Source organism: Cherax quadricarinatus, chromosome 21, assembly GCF_038502225.1.
Source record: "Cherax quadricarinatus isolate ZL_2023a chromosome 21, ASM3850222v1, whole genome shotgun sequence".
NCBI classification, from domain to species: domain Eukaryota; kingdom Metazoa; phylum Arthropoda; class Malacostraca; order Decapoda; family Parastacidae; genus Cherax; species Cherax quadricarinatus.
Genome location: NC_091312.1, coordinates 17,943,767 through 17,951,266, shown reverse-complemented (window position 1 = coordinate 17,951,266; position 7,500 = coordinate 17,943,767).

The window sequence follows — 7,500 nt, the reverse complement described above, 5'->3', positions numbered from 1 at the left end:
TGTGGGAGGCTTATCGTTTTCCATTTCCTCGGATCAAACCTGATTACACCCCCATTCCCCTGGAGCTGTATGACTTGCGGTTTAGTGTTTCCCCATCAATACAACAAAAATAATAATAATTATTATTGTTATTATTATTAGTATTGCTAATCCACAATTTTTTTTTGTATTTCGTGTCATCCATCATAAAAGTGACAATCACTGATTGGAAGTATTTCGTTACTTGCGCTGTGATAATATAAGAGCTTTACAAAGCTACGCAAGATATTAAGTGTTGTTTTATCAGACTGAGACTTCAGTCACAAGAACGAGACTGACTGGACGACTCCAGTGACACCCGATGAAAGTGAAAGTTGATCTTAATAAAACTGTCATCCCAGCCATTGTGGGTAGAGCCAAGCGTCTGTGTTCATTCTCTCTCTCTCTCTCTCTCTCTCTCTCTCTCTCTCTCTCTCTCTCTCTCTCTCTCTCTCTCTCTCTCTCTCTCTCTCTCTCTCTCTTATATCCGCCTCACCATACAGGTGAAGACGTGGTGGTGTAATACAAGTGACATACGGGTGGCGGTGACCATGAACACGACATCCATACCTGGAGTTCTCAAGGATGTTCACCGGTCCGTCTTTTAATCCCTCCCGGCAGCCCGGGTTACTTGCCCTACCCTGGGGAGACACACACCTGCTTCACCCCGGAGAAGACACCCACGACATCTGCACCCCTAAGATATACCAGAAGACACCTACACTCCTCCAACCACAATTAGGTGAGTACACCCGGGAGAGGAATCTTCCCCACCCTGAGGTAGACAACTAGCCTATCCTAGAGGGAGACACCTACACACCAGGGGTAGACACTCACAACTCCAGGGGTCGCCATCTACAACACCCTCGCCCCTGAGGAAGACACCAGATATAACCTCATCACACAAAAAAAAAGAATCCTGGTATAAGAAAAAGATTTGCTGACAGAAAATGTATATATTATAGTAGTATAATATATATATACATATACATGTATTAGAGATATAATATGGCTCCGTAAATGGTGCAATAATTGAACGATTTATCTACGTTAAGGAGATATTTTAGCCTCGGCAAGGTGACATGACTAGGAGGGTGAGACGCGGAGAAGCAAGAGGTACCAGGTACGAGGTACCAAGCACGAGGTACCAAGTACGACGTACCAAGCACGAGGTACCAGGGACGAGCAACCAAGCACGAGATACCAAGTACGATAATAACTAGAACAGAGTATACTACTGACTCCGGCCATACAATAGAGCGGAAAAATAATGTAAGGGACCTGGGAGTAGTAATGTCTGAGGATCTCACTTTCAAGGATCACAACAGTGCCACGATCGCACGTGCAAAGAAAATGATAGGATGGATAATGAGAACTTTCAAAACGAGAGATGCCAAGCCCATGATGATCCTTTTCAAATCACTTGTTCTCTCTAGGCTGGAATACTGCTGTACATTAACATCTCCATTCAAAGCAGGTGAAATCGCAGATCTAGAGAGTGTACAGAGATCCTTTACTGCACGTATAAGTTCTGTCAAGCACCTTAAGTACTGGGAACGCTTGGAAGCACTTGACTTGTACTCGTTGGAACGCAGGAGGGAGAGATATATCATAATCTACACTTGGAAAATCTTGGAAGGAATGGTCCCAAATCTGCACACAGAAATCACTCCCTACGAAAGTAAAAGACTGGGCAGGCGATGCAAAATGCCCCCAATAAAAAGTAGGGGCGCCATTGGTACACTAAGAGAAAACACCACAAGTGTCCGGGGCCCAAAACTGTTCAACAGCCTCCCATCAAGCATTAGGAGAATTGCCAATAAACCCCTGGCTGCCTTCAAGAGAGAGCTGGACAGATACCTAAAGTCAGTGCCGGATCAGCCGGGCTGTGGCTCGTACGTTGGACTGCGTGCGGCCAGCAGTAACAGCCTAGTTGATCAGGCCCTGATCCATCGGGAGGCCTGGTCAAGGACCGGGCCGCGGGGGCGTTGATCCCCGGAATAACCTCCAGGTAACCTCCAGGTAACGAGGTACCAAGCACGAGGTACCAGAGATGAGGTAGGAGGCACAATGTATCAGGGACGAGGTACCAAGCACGAGATACCAAGTACGACGTACCAAGCACGGGGTACCAGGGACGAAGTACCAGGGACGAGCAACCAAGCACGAGATACCAAGTACGAAGTACCAAGCACGAGGTATCAGGGACGAGGTACCAGGCACGAGGTATCAGATACGGGATACCAGGCTCGAGATACCAGGTACAAGGTGCCAGGCACGAGGCATGAGGAAATATGCTGCCAAAGAAAGCCTTGGCCCATGGCCCCTCGCCACTTGAACTGGACGGCAACACAGTCATTTCTGGTCAGATCATCACGCTCTAGGTCGATGATAGGGACAGGAAGGCCTGTGAAAAAGGGGGTGCTGGGCAAGAGGGTGAAAGTGGAAAAGCGGAAGCGGAGGAAACAGGGCAGGGTGAGGTGGGTGAATAATGAGGTGAAAAGCACATATGCGGGAAATGGCACAGAGGTTTGAGACGGAAGACAAGTTGTTAGGTCAGAGAATCTGCAATGCAGTACTCCTCACCTTCCCTTCCACCCTTTTCGAAAACTATCACTTAAGGATTACACGCGATTATATATTAGAACTCCTGCTGCAGTGTATAAGCTAAGAGTTGTTAAATCACGGAACGGGTGGGGTTTGAACCCATGGCAAGCGAGTTTTAGGATTCACTCGCAATGGGTTCTAACCTCATCCGTTCCCAGATTTGTTTGCAATCGTGTTATTACGACTTCGTCAGTTGTGAGTATGTATTCAAAGAGCTACGGGAAGAATCTCGAGTTTTCCCTATAGTACTTTTATTCTGTTTGCTGAGGATGAGAGTCTCCAGTCCATTTGGGGAGTTGGCACCTTAAATATACACACACACATCATAAGAAGGAACTTACAATTCGTTGTATGGTGACATTCGTTACAACGACAAGATGCTGCGTGAAGTTTTTCGAAACAGAGTAAGGCAAGCGACAACTTTTTACGATGAAGTTTGACCAATACGTTATAGGTATCCCCTGAAGGGGGATGACTCTTGCGGGTCATGAGTACTTTATTCTTCTGCCGTCTCGTTTCCGTGCGAGAACTTGAGACTATCCGTTCAGATTAGCATATATATCTTAGTAAATCAGTGTTGTTATTGGTCTGTGTTACTCCATAATTGCCAAACTTATAAGCAGGTAGACTTTGGCAAAAGCTGACAAGTGGAAATAAGACATTGACAGCAGAGAATCCTTTTAACACAACGTTTCGCCCAAGGAAGGGGAGATTGGTTTTATTAAACAGATTCTTTTCAACCAGTGTCTTCATTTTCCAACTTATAATAAATTTTTAAGGGATTTTGAGCCCCCTATGGGTTTAACGGTTCCCAAAGAATATAAGATTAATGAAATTGTGTCATTCTGAACCTTTAGGAGCAGCAAGAAATAGGTAAAGGTTAGTTGCTTGAGTGGTTAATGGAGACTTAAAGCCTTTCCACTACACTAGGGTCATGAATGCTACACTAAAAAACCCTTTAACCACCAAAACAAACAAGAATACTTTAATTCCCAAAACAGAGATTACAATAAGTTCTCATTATACTCAGCTACTTCAACTTCACCACGTCTCTTCTCTTTCACCCTATTCCATTATCCGGTTAGTCTCAATTAAAACAATAAGTGTAGTTTAAGTCTTTCCCACGTTATGCCAATTTTGCCTGGATTTTTTCTCTATATCTTTATATTACTTTATATATATTCCATTAACTTGTTAATGCCTCTGCACAGTGTTTACACATTCAATAATATGAGTGAATTTTTAGGTTGAAATGTGATTTTTGTTAAGCATTTTTGTTCTTTTTTTTTTTTACTATTATTTCCTTCATTGCGAAATTGTTAAAAAAATTAAAACAAGTATTATATGAATATAGTGAATAGAAAGATGTTCTCATGCAAGTATATCCTTGCTCGGACGTAGGGATACCTTGATCGGTAGCAGCGATACCTTATTGGGTCGCAGGGATACCTTGCTAGGTCTCAGGGATATCTTGCTCTGTCAGGCACCTACTGAAATACTAGATAATACAAACTCAGTAACAAGTACGGGTTTCAGTGACACAAACATCTATTAATGGAACAACTTCCAGGATGCCCAAACACTGACACACTAGTTAATTTTATCGATAAAATAACTCTTTGTACTACTGTTCTGTCTGTGTCTGTCTGTCTGTCTCTCTGTCTCTCTGTCTCTCTCTCTCGTTTTTCATCATAAAAACATAAGAGGAAGACTGCAGCCCATACTAGGCAGGTACTTCTCATAAGACACAAGCGCGTCTAAGGCTCCGGGAGCCAACGGTAGCGAGAATCAGGAGACTCAAACTGGTAAGTAAAGGTGAAGGAGAAGCTGCGTGCATCATTGTTTAGTTTTTCCTTTAGTTAAGCCCTGGAAATTCTTCTTGAATGATCCAATCCAGTCCTGACTGACCATGATCGGCGAACTGACAGGCTTCTAAGACTTACCCAGGTGTTTGTCTAAGACTCACCTAGGCATCTTCTAAAATTTACCCCAGGTTTCACAAACGTAACAGGGCATCTGTATAAAATGTTCTTCAGGATTTACCCATGAACCTATCTAAGATGTTTCCAGACAGGAGCCTGTCTAATATATACACAGGGACCTGTTAAGAAATGCCCAGGCGCCTGTGTAAGATGTACCCAGACATCTCTCTTGGTCGGACATAATCAGTGACCCTTATCCAAGAAATCGAAAAAAAAAAATACTTAAGACTTACTCAAGCTGATATGTTCCATATCTGCTTAAACAAGTATATTACAGATCTACAAAACCAACCATGTCCCAGATCAACCCAAGCAAGCATATTCCAGATTCACATGAACAAAGGAAGTTTAAGATCTGTCCACGTAATCATGTTTCAGATCCACTCAAGTAAACATGGTAAAGATCTACCCTTGCACTTTTTTTTTCAATATAACTAAGAAAGCCTGTATAGAATATACCCCCAAGCAAGCAAGTTTCATATCTACTTAAGTAAACATGTTTCAAATTACCGAAGCATGCCTGGTGCAGCATGGCATAGGTCGTCGGGAAGAGAGGCGACCGTACTAGCACAGATAACGGAAAATTACACGCCATTAACGTCACCTTGTTTTTACCTGTAATACTGCGGCCAGCTTTGAATGTAAGAGTAATGAGTAATTGAGGCAGTATCGTTTCCTCCAATCTGGCCTCAAGCGCGTTAATCTCGCTCTGATCATTAATCTGATGAACATTCATTATCGCTAAGGTTCGTTCACGTGAGGAAGTCGACGTTCAACTGCGTGAATTTGAGGAAACTCAGCCTGATAATTTCACACAAACGGGATAATAATTCTGTTAGAGCAAAACCACCATTCGGAAAAACTTATTGTTTCCTGTGATGTTTGGTTTTTAATCGGTCGAAAATAATAAAGCTATAAAAAGTAACTATAATGAAGTAGTGGATTATTTTCTTATTGGAGGGAATTTTTATTGCGAGTTCGAAGATTTCGGAATATTCCTCAATTATTTTTTTTTCCAGGAGAGAAACAAGTGAGAATTATGTGGTCACGGAGGCGGCCTCCAACGCCTGGTTGGCTTTATATGTTGTTTCTGGCCTTGCACTGCCTTATGCATTACTTTCCACTCCTAAAAAAAAAGTTATCATCTACCTATACAATGAAATTTGCCATTGGTTACAGATAGATGGGAAAATTAACCAGCGCTTGTCCCTTTTTTTGTTCTCTACTTATTAGAACACCTTGCTGTAGGGTGATGCTAACAGCCGAAAACTATAAATCTGCATCAGTCACAACCTGAAACAACAGCACAAGTATATCCCTCATTGGTAATATTTAACCAAGACTTCAGATCAGACTTAATTATGTTATCGCTGTCGCGAGGCAGCTGATGCTATGTGCATGGCTTGGAAGACATAGAAAAGACTTTCTTCGACACGCGAGAAGAATCTCCATACACATATAACTCCTATATGACTCATAACTCGGGAGAGTTATGAACTTAGAATAACCCAAGAAAGCTAATTAGAATTTTCTGTTGGGGACCTCTAGTAGGATACGACCCACAACAGCTTAATAACCTCTAGGTATATGCTTACTGCCAGGTGAACACGAGCAACAGAATAAGAGACTTGCCCATGCAGCCCGCCTGGAAATCGAACCTGTTTTCTTTCTGTTTTGAGCTTAACATTCTATCTTTGAGCTACAGGACACCTGGAAAAGAAAATCTTAATCTGGGTCATTACTTTCCAGAAGGCTGACAGAAAAAGAAAACTGGCAACGGGAAAAGTGGGCTCCAAAATCTGGTGCTCGGTGTTCAAGGACTGGAAGAGAAATTTACTCTAAGACACAATTCCACATCTAATTCGACAGGACGGGACTGTCGCTGCCAGCACTCAAGGAAAGACTGACCCATTGCCAGAAAATTTTGATGCATGTCCCGGATCAGGATATTCAATATTCATGGCATGTTACAAGAACTGTCAAAGTCTGTGGACCACCCTTCCCTCTAGTCGTGTCTACCTCCAGAGGAGTCACTTTTCTTCTAGTCGTGTCTACCTCCAGAGGGGTCACTTTTCTTCTAGTCGTGTCTACTTTCAGCTAGGCTGCCCTTCCTCTAATCGTGTCTACCCACGGCTAGGTCACCATCCCTTTAATCATATTTACCCCCGGCTAAGTCACCCCTTTAGTCGTGTCTTTTCCAGAATGGGCCATTCCCGTCGTGATGGGTGTCTACCCACGGCTGGCTGGGCCACCTCCTACATAAATAACTATAGTTCTGGGCTTCGTGATCTAAGGTATTGGATCTGTGCTCCTTGAATCGGATCTAAACGCCTTCCATGTCCCCCAGGCGTTGTATGACCCCTATGGGTTTAGCTCTCCACTATGAATATGAGATGATGATTATATGTTCTGCTTTCTTGTTTTTTTTTATATAATGTAACTGATCCCCAGGCCAGAAGCAGCCGTATAAATCTTCAACACTGTTGAGTGGTAAATGGCCCTTCCGGGTTAAACACTTACTTTGATTATATTATTATTTATATGGCAATTTGTGTGTCGTGGTACAGTGTGAAGTTTTACGATTCACTTGCCATGAGTTCTAACCCCACCCGTACCGTGGTTTCTTTACAAGAAACGTGCAAGATGTCTGTGTGTTAACTGTGAGTCGCGAAGCTTTGGTAAGGTGATGTCAGGTCGTGACCTCGACTGCTTCCAGGTGTCAAGTTTATCTCCCTCGTCTCAGGTGTCATAATAATGTTCGCCTGACCCCACTACCGCCTGCTGGCGTCACGTTGTAGTCTATAATAAAATAATTTTATATAGAAATTATCAGCTTATAAAAAGTAATCACATGATAGAACCACAGCAATAAAAAATAATCGGTGATGATCAT